At 33.6% G+C, this 18,259-nt stretch overlaps 1 protein-coding gene across 1 annotated transcript in view; it reads right to left on the bottom strand.

Annotated features, from left to right (window-relative positions):
• The window catches only part of LOC120777635, a 118,106-nt gene that overhangs the window by 28,402 nt on the left and 71,445 nt on the right, over positions 1–18,259 (bottom strand). Inside the window, exon 2 of the mRNA XM_040109087.1 lies at positions 10,162–10,225. The gene's annotated coding sequence lies outside the window, so the exon portion shown is untranslated. The remainder of the gene's footprint in view (positions 1–10,161; positions 10,226–18,259) is intronic.

Below are 18,259 nucleotides of genomic sequence, written 5' to 3'. Positions count from 1 at the left end.
AATCAAGATTTTGCACCGCAACTTTGTCTTTAAATAGATTATTAAGCTTGCAGCTTTAACTGATTTGTTTGTGGCAGCTGTGGCGTTGCGGTGTTGCTACAGTGTGTCGCCAGCAAAAGACAATAACACTAATGGTACACGAGATTTCAATGTCCGCTTTGCGCCTACAGCGTTCGGTGTGCGATTGAATCAGCGTTTTTCACATACATCCATATATTCTGGTTATATGTGTGTATGTGTGATAGTACTTATATATATGTATGTGTGTTGCTTGCTCTCAACACGTGCTTATCTACTATTTTGCGTCGAAGTCAACGCAATTCTAGCAATTTCGGTATTTTCGCATAGTTTTTTTGCACTGAAAAGCGGAGCTATTTACTTATATACATACCTACATATACATACATATCTATGTATATATACCTATATATGTATATATGCATTTATTCTAGAACTGACATTACAAAGTATTTGACCGCAAAATTTGATTTCTTTAAGTGCTAGTTGTCACTCAAGCTGAGTGCGTCTGCTTATATTCACTTACGCATACATATGTAAGTAATTGTATATAATATATATACGTATTAATTATATATATGTTTGTTTGTAGCACTTCCTTAGTCGGTTGTCGACCGCAAAAGTCTATTTGAAATTTAAATGAAGTCGCAAATGTTTATTAGCCAGCGGAAGAGAGACATTAAAATGCAAAGCGCAAGTGAAAATAAAAAAGCAGCAACAACTTTTTTTCAATAAAAAGTTAGCTTTTCTTATAAAATAAATTGCTTGTAAGACAAACGGCGCTCATTTATATTATTTCTAGAAAATTATTTGCTAAAAAAATTATCAAGTCAAGGGCAGTATTGAGCAGTCTATCATTGGTGGCGTAAAAAACAGGGTGGCCATTTTTTTCTATTGTTAAAAAATAGTTTTTATTTTTTATATTATATTTGCCTTAGAAATATGCTATTTTGGTTCCATTATTTATTACGGAAATAAATTCAAATAAAGTTGGAGGAAAAAACTAAAATGAAATTGAAATGCCAGAACAGACTCTTAAACGTTCACAAATCCCCTAGTTCTCCCTCGAAGAGTGGCAACTAGCCACTGGCAGGCGCAATACTAACAAATCACCCGTACGGAATCCTAGCAGAAAACCTGATAATAATCGCTGCAGAGTGACCGGCAGTACTATTGAATATCTAGAACGCCTGACTCGAAGCCGAAATAAGTATACCCTGAACCCTGGCAAAACAGCGGCTGGTGCTAATCAGTAAGAGAAAAGGAGATCCCAACTTGCCATCAGCATACCGTCTACTATGCATGCTTGACGCAGCAGGAAAGCTCTATGAAAGGCTACTTAAAGCCAGACTCGAAACGACAATCAACGAAGCTGGAGGACTCTACCCCAGACAACACGACTTTAGAGACATTTAGTCAACTCCAGGAGCTTTAAAATGCGTCATTGAAAGTGTAGAAGCCGCACAGCGTAGATGTCATAACTACAAAAAAGTGCTAGTAGTGTTGCTGGCGATTTTAGATGTAAGAAATGCCTTCAACAGCGCTAGATGGGTGGATATGATTGACGCTCTCGAAAAAATCTTTAAAATCCCTGACTATCTCAAAGCTAGCTTAGTAACAGAAAACTGCTGAACCAAACTAGAGAGGCACCAAACAGATGCGGTCACATCAGGAGCAGCACGTGGATCCATTGTAGGCCCAGACTTGTATAACATCAACCTCAACGCAATACTAAAACTCGAAAAGCCAGACGAATTATATTTAATTGGCTACGAGGACGACATTGCAGAGAAATTATAGCACAAGACACAGAAGAAGCGCGAATAAAGCTTAATCAGATCATGATACGGACGCAAGTACGGCGCGACTTATACAACCTCCAGCAGTTACAGAAAAAACAGAACTACTGCTGTTAACAAATAAGCACAAATCCCTCGAAATAAATTTTGTAAATGACTACGGATATTCTTAGGACGCAAAAATCAGTAAACTGACTAGGCGATAGATTGGACCACAGACTGACCTTCTGGAAACAATAGTCAATCTAACCCATCGCAGGAAAGGCAGCGAATATCACCTCCCAACTCAGCAGACTAATAGCCAACATAGTGGCACCAGCCAAGGAAGAGAAAGTCCTAATATCGACGACCATCGGCGTCCTATTATACGGAGCTGAGATCTGAGCAGATATAGTAGAAAAAACGTCGTACAACCAGATTCACCCAACAAAAAAAAAATTCCTCGGCACTACACTTCCATATTATTTCAGCGAACATAGAGAAGGTGTAAAATTACAAGTCAATTAACACTTGTAGTGATCGGCTGACAAAACAAAACACACACACACACACGGTCACACTCATGGAAACACACAACCACACACACCGATGGCGAAATACAAACGCGGAATGCCCTAATGACAAAACAAGATCAAACAAAGTGCTGTGGCGATAAGCGAATTGGGATATGCAAATGCAAATGGTGTTGCCAATGGGTGAGAAAAATAAACAAATACACAAAACAACAACACATACAACACATACAACGACAGTTAGCTATAGCCATAAATAATGAATAAGAAACAGCAAATCACAACGCCAAATCCCGATTGCATAAATTAAAATGTTAATTCGCCTAAATGAACTGCCACAAAGCCGCAGCGAAACAAACACTGCAACAACAAATAACACAGCAGAGTGAATTATTTTCGTATGCTTGCAGCCGAAAAATGTCATTATCCATAAAGAGTGAACACCAAATGCGGCTTGGTGCAACAAAAGCCAGCAAACGAGCAGCGCTTATTGACAGCGCACAGTAAGGCGGCTGCGACTGCGCCAGCGCTTGCAACGGCGAGCCATCTCGGCAGCTTTGCACAAAATTAATTAGCATATCAAATACAACATAATTGCGATAATCGCACGTTAGCTGCCGCGGCAAATTTGGTGAATTCGCTAAATTTGCTTGCCGCCGCGACAGTTGCAGCCGATCAACCGGTCAACGAGGCGGCCAACCTGCCGGCCAATCGCCAATTTCGTTGGCCGCCTGCCTGTCTGCCGCCTGCCGTCTGCGTCTTAGACTGTCTGCATTTCTATATTTGTATTTGCTTAGCTAAGCTTTGTGTATTTGTGTGTATCTTATGGCTTTGTGAGCCACTTGTTTACGGTCCATTTATAGCGCTCAGGCTGTTGCATGCTGGGCTGCCACTACGCGCTTGTCGCTGGCCAGCGATGACCGCACGCCGATAATGTACTGGTACAATAAGCGTGCCACTTAAACACAATAATTAATATATAGACAGTTGTTATGAGTTAGTAGCTGTTGGCCAAAAAGCCTTTAGAAGGGGAAGTGCATAATTTTTCTTTGACTCGTATTGTGGCGAGCGAATTTTTGTGTAATTGCAGTTTGAACGTTATGGTTTTGAGTTGGAAAATAACAATCGGATGTTGTAATTGAATGTTGGCAATAAAAATATTTTTACTGTTATATGATCTCTACTTAAGTATGCTCCACAAGCGAGTGTGGTACTGTAGGAGAATGCCAAATTATACGAAATTAATCGTTTCCTTCTACTCGTTTTTATGTTTCCTACAACGCATATTTCGTTTCATTTTCTAAACTTATTTTTTAATATAATCCTAAATGTAGGCAACGGGTTATTTTTGTTGAATAAACTATATTACCTACGAGATGAGTGAGTTTTATTTGAGTGCTTTTTCTTCCTTTTTAGCTGATATCTGGAAATTATCATCCTACATGTAGGCAACACAATATTTTTGTTAAATAATTTTCATTATCTGCGGATGTATTTTGTTCTTCTTCTTCCTTGACTTTCAGACGATATCTAAAAAATGATCATCCTAAATGTAGGCAAGACATTATTTTTCATATTAAGTTAAATATTACTATACATATATTGTTTATTCTTTGTGTTGTTATTTCTTTCTTCCCCATTTATGCGACTATCACTATATATCATACTAAATATAGACGAGACGTAAAATTTCAGCTATTCGTTGCTCTCACATATACAAAAATAAGCACGTCGCTTCCTCCCTTGCCCTTCAATTATTAACCTGAGTCCCACATAACTTAGTAATCGTTGCAAAAGTGTCCAACTTCTACTTTTCAATGCCGGCGGTATGATCTGCGGTTCCACATATGTACATATGTGTTCTCATAACTTTTCGTCGTATATATATACACTGAAGTGGAGCTTTCACCTTGTCATTACTTATTAATCCGAGTCCAGATCACGCTTTTTCATATGAACGATATGTTCTTTGGTGCTACGTATGCCTTCTCATAGCTTATCTGTGTGTATATGGACTGAAGTCGAGCCTTCGGCTTCCCATTACTTATTTACTTGAGTATTATTGTCCAGATGTCGCTATTTATATTGACAATATATTCTTTGGTGCTACATATGTCTTCCTATACCTTTTCGATATACAAATTATGGCTTCGGAGTATTATTTTTGTTTTGTTATTACAAATATTAACTTTTTGATTCATTAACATAATATTCATTAATAATAATATACAATCAGGCGCATATCGATTGTCGCCTAGTAGAATACTTAATCCCTTTTTAAAGCTCTTACAGTACTTCGACATTGTTTTTGCGCTGATTTTTTATAATAATTTTAAAACAAGCATTCTTCAAAGTTTCTTTTTCATTGGAATTTTTTTATAACACACTTCGCTCATTAATTAAATTTGCATATAAGCTATAGACCACTATTTTTGCAACGGTTGCATAAAAGTGTTTACAAAAACGCGTGAAACTTAATGCCGTATTCAAATTCTATTCACACATTTCATAATTGCAAACAAAGCAGCGTCTTATTAATAAAATTTTGGAAGCGATAAAGAAATAAAAAACGACTGTTGAGACGCGCTGGCAATATCTATAATTCCATATCATCAATCAAAGTCGGCAAATCATTAATAAAACGAAGAATCGCAGTAGCCAAGAGCGCTGCGTGGCGCCACCAACAAAAATTGTCGCATCAGCATAAGCGCCACAAATGAGGGCAGCACTATTTGCACGCAGTGTCGCTTATGCACGGCGACAATTGTCGCCAAAGTGAAATGTAAATGTCTGCTGGTCACAAAAAAAAAATTTAAAAAATATATGACAACAAAAACAGCAATTAACCGTTGTAGTTACAATTTAATTTATGTGTGAATGAAAATTGAAATGTTTTGGCGACTGTTTGTTGCTGTTGTTGCCAGTGTTGTTACCGGGGCTGTTGGAGTTGGTGTTTGTGGTGACGCTGTTAAAAAGTAAGTACTTCTCATGTTCACGCCGCTGTTGTTGCAACTAAGCAACTGTCAACTGTCAGACGTCAGCATATTTTCACGTTGTTGTTGTTGTTGTTTGTTGAATTTGTTGTTACGCGTCAGAGGCGGAGTAAAAACATTTAAATAAAATAATTTTATTGCCCAAAGTGAAGCAAAAAAGTGAAATGAAGTGAAGTGGCGTGGTGTGGCAGGCAGCGGGCTGCGCCGCATGCAAACTGTGCTACTTTAAAATTACTCTAAAATGTAACATTAATGAAATTAAGGAGCAAAAAGTAGCTGACGCGAGTACATACAAATAACAATTTCAAAAATTAATTTGTTAAACAACAAAAAATATTTGCTTTTAAAAGTGTGTGCGTGTTCCGCACTCATACATGTAATGTTAATGCTGTTGCGCACTTTTTTTAATTTCTTGTTGTTTTTATTATTTTTATGGGCCCGCGTTGTGTTTTGCTGCCAGTCAAATTTCACACATTCGACCTTAATCGCTGCTTGCCACTTTGTTAACACCAAAAACATTTTTATTAGCAACATTGCTATTTCACTTTTATTTAATGTTTTTATGAGTTTTTTTGTGGCGCGAAGGCTTTGTTTAGATTGCCAAATAGAAAAAGTGCTAATTACAAAAATTAGTAATATAAATGTTTTTTTTTATTTTTTAACAATTTAAAGCACTTTATCGTAATGCCAAAAATGGTGAAAATCAAGTCATAGGGTTGTTTTTTATATTTTTCTGTTTTATTTTGTTTAATTTCTTTTGATAGGAAATTTTTTACAATTTATTTATTTTTTATTAATTTTTTGGTGTTATATAAATTTAATGGTCCCGAGATATGGGGTTTCATCAAAAAGTTGATCGGTTTTCGGTGAATGGAAATTTCTGGGTGTCGCAGTAATCCGATTACGCCCATCTACCAAATCGTTTTTTTTATACTAGTGAATCTGCATACAAAGTTTCATCAAGATATCTCAATTTTTGCTCAAGTCACAGTTACAAGTCAAGCAGATTTCAAATTTTCTCGTCACCCTGATCATTTATTTATATATATAACCCTATATCTATTGCAAGAGTATATAAGATTGATAGATAGAAATGAAGCTTCTGCCCTGCGACCTATGGTCTATTGTGCCATATTTTATATTACATACGGTCACAATGGTCCAGCACTCTGAACAATTCCAGGCGTTTGCTGGGCGCGACTGAGGTTATGCGATCCCTGTCCACGTAGGTGGAACCTGGGGACATTCAGTATAATTTTAGAAGTTCCGGTGAGTATTTACAAAATATTTCTCTGCATGAGTCAAGATTTTGTTTAATTATAGCAACGCTTTACGTTTAATGGTCGAGTGTAGAGGCGCCTATAGCCTTTCGCATGGCGCTGAGTCACGTAATATATCAAACGAAAGTTCATTTTGTAGTTCCCTGAATATATATTTAATACTGAATGAACTATATTAACAATTATTACTGTGCAGTATTCGATTATCAACAATAAACCCCACTAATTATATATTTTACTTAAATCACGTATATATTTAGTGGTTCTAATCGGTGCACGCTTCAGGGGGTATTCTAGTCTAGAAATTTGAAAAAATCGATTTTTTTTCATAATTCGATAGTTTTGATATCAAAAATATCTCCTTACATAAAAGGATTTTTCAAAATTCAAATTATTTTCAAAGTTATAGCCATTTTAGTGACGTGGCAACTAGACCGGTTGAACCAATACCTATCGTATAACGTAAAACTTTGAACGCGTTTTTCTCAAAACTCCTTTTTTTTGATGCGGTAGCCACAATATCTCAAGTTCTAATCAGTCTATTTATTTGAAATTTGGCATGAATATTCTTTAAATATATCTCTATCACTAGAAGTAACAAAAAATGAAAATTTGAAATTTATAATATTTAAAAAAAAAAATCGACAAAATTGAAAAATTTGTGAAAAAATCGACCTTTTTTTTGAATAGCCGCCATTTTATGAAAAAAATTTTTTTTTAGTTTTGCGGCTTCATATCATAGCGACAAAAACAACTAGCAAATATTGACAATTTTCATCTGAAATCTCAATAAACTATCAGATAATTAATTATATCGTCACCTACATCACCAGTCACATTGTAACAAAATTCGAGAATTGGTTATCAAATGGTTATATGTTGGTTATAAAATGGTTATATGTTGGTTATATCTGACAGGAAAATCTCAATAAATTAACAGATAATTAATTATATCGTCACCTAGATCACCAGTCACATTGTAACAAAATTCGAGAATTGGTTATCAAATGGTTATATGTTGGTTATAAAATGGTTATAATGGTTATATATTGGCTATATCTGACAGCAGAAGCTGAAAATTTAGTGCTACATATATGTAATATGATGTAGTGAATCGCAAACAATAAAAAACTCATTTTCGATTTTTTTATGATACGTTGTTTTGCATTTTAGGTGACGATATTTAATTAAAACAATATAAAATAATAATAAAATTAGGAAAGAAAAATATATTGCATTGAAAATTCGCATGCGATAATCAGCTGAAGTGGAATGAGCCAAAATATGAACACTTAAAGTCTTAATTGTAGGCTAACCTCAAAATCAAGCTTTATGGTGCATATTTTTATAAACAAGTAGAAAATCTCCTCTGAATACTAGTCAAATTTAGACGCTCCCAGCAGCTTCAGCACAAAGTGCGCAGCTACGATTAAACAAATACAGCGCGTGTAGGAGTGCAGAGAAAGAAGCTGTTGAAACAGCGTTGTATTGAAAATTAGAAACTGTCGCAAGCAATCAGTCTTGCGTGCGATTGTCTGACATCAACAAAATCAAAGCGGCCAAATGTCAAGTGCTTTCAAATGAATATATTTATAGCAAACAGCATAAAATGGCAACAAAATTTACAAAATACAAACAGCTATAAACGAACATATAGTAGCAAACAGATAGCTATAGTTATGGCTGTATGTGTCCAACAAAACATCGCGTTGCTGTGCTGCAACGCGCTTAGATCATAACAGCAACAAGTTGTTGTTTGACAAAACTGGCAATCTGTCCAAAACTTTGTGGCAGCAGCAAAATTTCAATGGCAAGTCATGTCAACAGTGCAACTTTTTCAACTTCAAAGCACTGCGTAGACTGCTATTGGTTTTTTAGTATTTGTTTTATATTTATTTCTATTTGTTTCCATTTTTCAATGTCTGCGTTGCCAGCGCGCAACTGGAAGGTCATGCGGTAAAATTGCCAATTTCAGCGCATATTACTACATTTATAGGTGGACGTTGCAGATAAGCTGCACTGTGCACTATGTGTCGCGCAGTGATGACAGCTACTTGCCACAATTCCATAAATTCATGATATTTCGATAGCTGCATTTAGCGCGGCAATTTGTTGTCGAATCGCGAATGCAGCGCGCTACTATTGAACGCTAGATCGTCAAGTGATTTTCTCACTTTTTCTAGTTTTGCAAATATTTGCAATTAGTTGAAAATTAAACAGTAAAATTTTGATGTCACTAATCTGTGCATAGCATCAATGTGCATAGAAGCAAAGCGCAGCAAAAAAAACACATACTTGCCGCTTATGGCATGCCATGAGTTACAAACATGTAAAAATCGATATGCCACAACAGCAGCGGCGCGCGCTACAGACCCAGCAGACTATAAATAAATGTACGAATATGTGTATGTGTGTGTGTAAGTATTTGAAAATGACAAAGTCAACGATTAGAATCAACTGACCAAACGAGGAAAGGCGCGTCGCCGCGTCAATAGCAGCAGTAGCGCGCGGCTGCGGAGCAGGTGAATTGCTTTGCGGCGGGCGGACAGCATAGAAAAGTTTAGCACAGACAGCAGTTGAGCCCATGTTGTGCGCCTCTATTTGGCGTGGACTATGGAATTTTTCGCCTTTTCGCTGCAGCGCAATTTGATTGTTGCATTTGTAGACGACGAGGCAAAACACACAATCAGTGAAGCGTTGATGCGCTTGCCTGCCGGTTGGCCTCGTCTGCTCCTACTTGGCAGCGGTTTAAGCAGGACGTTATAGTGATGCTGTTGCTTTTTAAGCTGTTTGTTTGCAGTTATTTATTTCTATCTTTTTTATATTTTTTTATAATACTACTTAGTTGAGCGTCGCGTCACTTGCTGGGAGCCAAGCAATGCGACGCACTGTGACGAGTGTTATGAGCTGTCACAGTGACAAGCGCGCACTGCACTTGTTCGCACTGAAAACACATGTTGTGTACAGAGCGACGCTTGGCTAGCCACGCTTGATTGTCAGCGTAAAGTGGAAGAAAGATTTATGAAGCCCGACGCGTTTATGGTCATGACATTGCCCGGAAGGCAGGCAGTGCGTAAGCAGCGCGATTAACTGACTTAGCTGCGACAAGCAACTGTGTGTATGTAGCATGCATGCACGCGCATATTTGGCGCGCAGCTGAGTGATGCCGGAAAATAGACGCGCTGCATTTTGCACAAATTTGTGTGCGGCAAATGGGCACGCGCGCGCATGCGGGCGATGCGTCAAAATTAGGCGCGTCATTTATAATAAAGCAAACGATGCGCGCGACGTGCTAATAAGTCGCAGTGCGCTTCAAATATTTTAATGATATAGGTGTTTGCGCTGCGTTATCGCTGATATGGTGCACATAGCGCGAGCGTTTGTTATACTTTAGGCTGCAGCGGTAAGTTGTTTGGCATGCGTCAGCCTTTTTTGGCAAGCGCGCGTGGAATTTACCAAGTGTTACCATTTAGAGCGTGGTTTTTGTATGTATTTATAGGCAATTGATTAAAACTATATTACGAAAATATTTCTTAGTTAGCAATTTTAGTTAACTTACCACAATTATTTGAAGTTGCTGTTAATGCGTGCTGTTTAAAGCATTTTCAGCCGGCGTGGGTTGTCTGGAATTAGAAGAATAAAGGAAGATAAATATTAGTAAAGAATTTTTAAGAGGAAGTGAAGTTAAAGATAAATGAATAATGGAATTTCAAAAGGTTTTTGTAATATCTAAATTTAGTTAAAAATGTTGCCTACATTTTGGCGCAAAGCTATATTAACAAACATTGCGAAAAAGCCCAGGTATAATTATTTTAATTGCAAAACAAAGCAAATTAAATGCAAATAGAATACAAATAGAATTTAATTTATTTTTGCAGCTACAGTGATTATATTTAGGCTTTTTTTGCAATTTTTGTCGTTTCACCTTGCGCCAAAATGTAGGTAACACTTTTATGCAAACTTTTTATTTAGAAAATTTATATAAAATAAGGCTTTTAGGCAATACTTGTCATTTTAGCTCTTCGCCAAAATGTAGGCAACATTTTTATGTCAACTCTTTATATACAGAATTCATGAAAAGTAAGGCGGTTAGGCTGAAGCTAATTCCTTTTCCAGTTAAAATTATTATTTACAGGCTTTGTCTCATTTTGAGTAAACCTCATGACTTAATTTTTGATTAAATTGGTGTTTATGCCAAGATGTAGGCAACACCTTTTCGCTCACATTTTGTTGTACCGATTTCATACAGCTTAAAAGGTTTTTATGTGAATTTATAGACAATATTGCTGAGCTGAAGCATCATTTTGCTTATTTAAAGTGGATCTTAATAAAAAAAAAAACAATAAAAAAATCATTAAAACGACTTTTTAAACTGTATACATACATATATATAAACCTATTTAGCATAAATCGATAATACATTCCTTTACTGAATTTCCAAACACACAAAAAAAGTATTAGCGTTTAGCAAACCACTTTTCAAAATCCCAAAAAACGAACACCAAAATCTACCAGTGTGGGCATTGCACGCAAGCGCAAGTCATTAATCATTAGCGCTAAACGCTTTAATTTTCTTAATTAGCTAACAAACGAACGAACAAGCGAGTACAACTCGCTTTTTTCGAGCGCTGATCTGCATAGGCTACCAGCGCGGTGAAGAATTTAAGCCAAACGGGGCGTAGAAGCAGCAAGAGACCCAAAGCAACAAAACACCAAATACAAATTGGTAGAAATGGGCTGAACGCTGGTGTTAGAAATACACATACATGTGTAGTAGAGCGGCGGGCGTTGGCGCGGGTGTACATTAGCATAGCGAAAGCAACGAGCGCATGCACGCCCACAATGCCCCGCAGCAACGAACGGCTAACAAATAGCTTAGAGAAGGTAAACGAATGTACAAAATGCTGCAAGTATGTGTGAATATTCGAAATGATTTGTTCAAATGTGTGTATGCGTGTGTTTGTGCTTGGAGATAAGTGTTTTCCAAACAACTTGTTGCCGCCGAAAAAACCAAACAAAGCGCAAAGACAACAACAACGCTAGAGTCAAACACGCACATGGAGACACGCCCACCAAAATTGTGTGCCGCTTGACCAACAACAGGCAACAACAACAATTAAGCAACCAGGGGACCCACCAAACGCTAATTGGAAATTAGAAATATTAATGAATGCGCACAAAAAATATTATATGTGTGTGAATGTGTGTGGTAAATGCGCGCTGGTGTATGTGTAACTGGATATTTTGAGGGTGGCAGCATTAAATTTCTTACAGCTGTTTCATAATACACAAGGAAACGCGGTGGAACGAAAGACTTAAGACACAAACTCGCATCCCAACATACATGAATGTTTAATATGCGCGATAATATATATACAAGTGTATATATATATACATGCTGGTATGTATATTTTGAAAGTGTATATATACATATACATATACATATATATGTATGCGTGTGTGTGCGCGCTGTTGTATTTGTAAGATAATCATGTTTTGTAGCGTCGCTAACACTTAATCAATCACTGTCCGCCACACATGCGCGCTAAAGCAAAAAAGAAGAACGCATAATCAAAATACAACAACAGGCAATGTTGCAATAAAAAAAAGAACAACAACTCTAACAAGAAGATGGCAAGCAGACACGCTGTTGACGCTTAAAGCCAAAGCTAAAGTGAGCGCTACTGCTGCTACCACATACAGCGCTGAAGGTGAGTGGCGCAAACACATTACAACAACAATAAAAAAAAACAACGAACAACAACAGCAAAAACAACAACTTCATCACAGCTAAAACGACGCGTGATGGCCGCTTGGTATGCGGTGCGCGCAGATTGGCTAAACAAATGCGTTAGAAACAAAAGCAAAAACAACAAAAACCTCACAATAAAAAAACCAGCAAAATCTCTTGAAAGCCATCAAACAGCTAATGCGCCAAAAGACACGCTGTCTCGCGCATCGTCGCCTTTGCCACGCTTAACAAGCAACCAGCCAGCAAGCGCGGCAGCAACCTTCACAGCGCACACGCTAAGCCGTTAAGCTGCATGCATAAGCCGCTCTAACCAGCCAACCGCCCACACCTTTGCGCACCCCTCCAATGCAGTGCATAAGACGCGCGCACTAAACTTGCATGCGCACACCGGCATAATGGCGAAAGCGCACGCGCACGCGCATGCGCAAAACGCTTGCAGCAAAAACAAAACAAAGAAACAGCTAAGAAAATATACAAGTGCCCGCTTTACATGCTGCCAGTGAAAGCGTGACGCCGGCCAGCGTTTGTTGTTAACACATTCGCTTTACCACCCGCCGCTGGCAAGCTGTTCGACGCGGTGATGGCGTTGTTGACGTTGATGCTGCAACTGCGCTCGCTCGCCATTACATAGGCGCAAGAACATGAAATTAAATAGCTTTGAACAAGCGCAAAAAATATTAGAAAATAATGTGCACACAACAACAACAACTACGCCAATTGTGGACAACAAGTTGCTGACCGTTTGCGGCATTCTAAGCACAGGCACTCAAACTCGCGTGGCTCATGCGTTGCAGCCATGAAATTGAGTGTTGTTCAACACAGTCGCTTGTTGTTGCAGGCATGTGTTGTTGCAAGCATTTGTTGTTGCAGGCACTTGTTACTGCTTAAGCCTTGCAAGCCCGCTTTGAGCAGCGGCAACTGTTCGGCGACCGTCGCTGTTGTTGGCTTTAGCCGTCGGTTGTTTTATAGGTTTTAAGTTAAGATCCAAACAGGTTTCGCACAGACTATTTTCGTAGCCTATTTTTCTTAGCCGCTCGTCAAATGTGCTTCTAAGTTTTTAACATTTTTCTATGGTTGTCTGTTTTCTGCTGCCTGCTTCACAGTCTGTAACTATTTGACCAACAAATATATTGTAAATAGTCGCAAATTATGATTAATGATTCATAACGCCGACTAACCACTACAACAGCAACAACTACAATAGTATTATCGATCTATTGCCTCGTCGCGCACATGCGTTGTCTAGCATTTACCGCTTCTCCAATTACCTTCTGACCATTTGGCAGCCAAGTTGCTAGGGAATGAGTTGAATTATGTAGGAATAAGCTTATTTTGAAGATTTTAGAGAAAAATAAGAACCAGCAGTAGTGTTAACTATGCGTGTATAATGCATGTGTGTGTTCGTGTGGGAGCTGTTGTGTTGATTTCCCGCCCGCAGCGCGCCTAAAGGATAATTGCGCGCCATTCAAGGTTTCAAAGTGTTTAAATATAAAGTGTATATGTATATATAAAGATATAAATATATTTATATATGCAAAGGTACATATATTCGTTACATAAACAATACATATATGTGTTTGCATATGTGTGCTTATATTATAAATCCATTTAAAATCTTAAGATTGCAGTGAGCCAATGTGAGGTTTTGTACGGAACATTAACGAAGGTTATTTGAGAGGAATAGAACAAACTCGGTAAGAAAAAGAATAAAGTGATTTAAAGAGAAAAATAAATATTTAAATTATTATTAAATATTTCCATATGATTTTGATTTGTACGAAAAATTATTTTTTTTTTGTTTTTTGAAATGACTAAATATTGTAAATATTTTATTAAAGGAGTTTCAGGCCAATTTCTTGTCAAAACTCATATATGAAATTTTTTAAATAAATAATATGTTTAATTATGTTCCAAATATTGAAAAAACAAGTAAATATTATTTTTGAAATTTTTTAAATAAAAAAATATCTATTTACAATTTTATAAAATAAGATTAAATAATTAAAATATATATAAAAAATTAAAAAAAATAAAAGAAGAAAAGAAGTATGTAAAAAATTAAAAAAAAAATTTAAATTAGTTTTTAAAAAACTTTATTTAAATTTAAATTTTTTAAATTTTTTTTATTTTCCATGAAGATTTCAAACTGTTGAATAGTTTTTCTTTTAAAACAATAGTGTTTCCCTAGTTTGGTAAAAAAATATCTGTTTACAATTATATAAAACACAATTTTTATAATTAAGAAAGTTAAAAAAAAAATAAAAAATTGGGTAAAAAATTCAAAAACTTTTTTTTTAATTTTTTTATTATTTTTAAAATTTTTTTTTATTTTTATTTATTTTTTTTATGAAGAATTAAAGCAATTAAAAAGTTTTTGGTAAACAATAGTGTTCTCCCATTTTGGTGTTATATCGTTTTAGTACTCTTTGGAATTATTTAATTATAAAATAAACTTAGAATATTTTTTTATACTTTACAACAAATTAAAAAAAATAAAATTAATTTTAAGACCATTTTAAATTTTAATAAAATTTATTAACGAGAAACTAATAAACCACATTTTTTCATATATGTATAACTTTTCCTCATCTCTTTATTTATTAGTTTTACAACATTTCTTTTCTTCTACTTTTAAAGATATAAGTTATAGTTTGTTATTAAAAATATTGGAAAAAACTAAAACAAAATAAAAAATAATTAAGTTTAAAATACTTCTAGCCTTTGATAAAAATTAAGGAAAAAAATTTAATAAAAAGTAGTGTCTTATAAAATTTATAAAAAAAATAAAAAAATTGTTAATTATTAAAAATATTGAAAAATATTTTTTTATATTCTTTGAAAGGCATTTTAGTATAAAATTTTATTCCAAATATTTGTTTAGAAATTAGTAAACCTGTCCAAATGTCATGGAAAATATTAAAAATTAAAAAAAAAATAATTTTGCGTAAATTATTAAAAATATTTATTATGAGAATTGAAAATATTTAAATATACTTTTTATTTTAAATGTGTTTTGGTTTATTTTTTTCAATCTTTTGTTGTTCACAGCACTTAATAAATACATATGTCTTTAAAGCATGTAAACAATTTCTTATACAAAATTTACGACCTTATTATGATTTACAACTCAACTTCAAATTGCCTAGACAACACAACCTGCCAAAAACAAAATTTGAGTTGAATAATTAACGTCAAATCTTCACTTTTTTGAGTTAGCAACGGGAAGACAAATATAATTGCAATTAGTTGTAACTCAAAATGCTGGTAATAATTTCAACTCAACTGCCAAACTAATGATGAGTTGATTCAATTTTAACTCAACTGTGTCAGGCTGTAAATCATAATAATCTTATAAATGTTGCATACAGTGATCTATGTATGTTTATATAAAATATGGGCAAAAGTCAGTTGAATGCAAAATAATAATAGCGCAAAGAAATTCGAAATATTTGTTAGACATCACGAACAGAATAATATATACGCTAGCGACTTGTAACCTCATAATAGCAGATTTTTAAAGTAAAGCTGTGTTATACTTTATACTCGACTGTGTCAAAAAAATATAAAGACAGAGAAAACAGTGAACAAAATAATAAAAAAAAACTCTACTATATAGAAATAAAATTAATTGCAATTTCCATTTCACACATAGTAACACGACCTGCCTGACCTCGCCTAATTTGTCACAACAACAGCTTTGTGTAAACTTTTTCCGCCAACAATTAAACAGTACTTTCAGTTTAGTGTTAAAATGACGGGAAGTAAATATAATACTTATATAAATATATAAAAATAAGAAGAGCTGTAGGCATTTTGATAAACTGAATTATGTAGGCTGTTGTTACTTGCCACAACAAAATTGTGTAGGCTTACTAAAGCTTTCACAGCATAAAACGCAAAATTTTAAGGCTGGAAAGCAACCAGACAAAAAAAAGAATAATAAAAAAGTGAAATAAAAGTTTATAAAAATTAAAAAATTTTTCTGAAATGTTGAAACTGGTGTCGCGTGGTTATTTAATAGAGAGCGCTAGTGCCACAAATGAGCGCCACATATACTAACACTGAAATATATGGCTGTAAGTCTCAAGTATAATTTAGCTAGACATAATATTTTTGCTTCCTTCATTTCTATTTCGCTTAATTAGGCGTGTGTGTTCTCATTTTCAAGTCTCACTTTCAATAAAAAAAATCCCAAAAAATTGTAGCAATTGCGACACTCGAAAAAAGAGATTGAAATCGAAAGCCATCTTTGGTAGCTTGGCGCAAAATGTTTTTAAAGGCAATAAAAGTAGTGTGGATGTTTAATAGATATATGTATATCATATATATATATAAATATACATTTGCTCATATAGAAATTAATCGCGTAAAAACTTAGTTTCCTTACAACCAATTTCAGTGATTTATTAAAGGTGTGAAAAAAAAGTTGAAGCTTGTAGCCATATTTGTATGAACTCATTAAATGAAATACACAAAACAGCAACAAATTAATTCATTGAGACTACACTGTGACATTTGCGTGACATTTTGCGCCTTTTATGGTACACTGAAATTAAACTGAAGGCAACAACAATAAAGAAATAAATTTAAGAAGAAAAATAACAAATTAAACTAATAATAAAATACATAAAAAATACAAAACTGGAATAAAAAAATTTACAAAAATTGTAAAAGCAATTAGATAAAATTTTTACTTAAAAAAAAATCCGACTAACAAAAACACGAAAAAAAGTATAACAAAGAAACCTTTTAAAAATAAAAACAAATAATTAAAAATTTAGAAACTGAAAAATATTTATATTTTTTTTTATTAAAGCAAATTTATATATTAAAATATTTTATTTACAAAAATTAAAAAGTATTTTCAACTCAAACAAAATTTAAAAAATATACAAAATTAAATTTTAAAAACATTAATATTTGTTAATTACAAAAAATATTTTATTAAAAACAAAATTATAAATTAAAAAAGTAGAAAAAGTTTATAAATTAAAAAAAAATCTAAAGAAAAACAAAAAAACTTATAAATTTAAAAATAGTTTATATTTCTATTAAAAATAAAAAATTAAAAAAGTAGAAAAAGTTAAGGACTACATTTAAAAAAATTTCTAAAGAATATTATTATTATAATTATTTCACTTAAACATAATGAAAAAATAAACAACAGCAGAAATTAGAAATTAGGAATTTTAAAAATTTAAAATTTATAAATAAAAAATCTTTTAATTTATTAAACAAATTAATTAAAATTTTAATTGATTCAAAAAGTATTTTCAACTTACACAAAACTTAAAAAATAAACAAATCGGGAAAAAAATTTAAATTATAAAAAATTATTAAAAATTTTAATTTCATTTTCAAATTAAAAAAATTAAAAAAATAAACCAATTTAGACGTAAAAAAATAGAAAAAATTAAGGAAAAACTACAAAAAAAACTTTCCAAAGTAATAATAAAACTTAAAATTAAGTTATTACAAAATTAAAATTAAGTTAAATAATTTATAAAAAAATGTATTAAAAAAATAAAAGCTATTTTCAACTTACACAAAATTTAACAGAGTGGAAAGAGACGAGTTAGAATTAAAAAAAAATAAAATTTATAAAGAAAAAAAATTTAAATTATAAAAGTAAAGCTTTAATAACTTAAAAATTGGGAAAAATAAGAAAACAAAAACCAAAACCAAAAAATATAAAAAAATCTGAAAATTTTAAAGAAATTTTTTTAATTACAAAAAAATATTTGTATATTGTATATATGTACATATGTATATATATGTACATATATGTAAAAAATAACACTAAAACAAGAGTAAAAACCGTTAAAAAACTTCAAAATATTACTAAAAATTATAAATTAAAATAATTATTGAAAAATAAGAGTTTAAAAAATTTAAAAAAATTAAA

This window comes from Bactrocera tryoni, chromosome 5 (genome assembly GCF_016617805.1).
Source record: "Bactrocera tryoni isolate S06 chromosome 5, CSIRO_BtryS06_freeze2, whole genome shotgun sequence".
Classification (NCBI taxonomy): domain Eukaryota; kingdom Metazoa; phylum Arthropoda; class Insecta; order Diptera; family Tephritidae; genus Bactrocera; species Bactrocera tryoni.
This window is presented reverse-complemented; position numbering and strand designations above follow the sequence as displayed.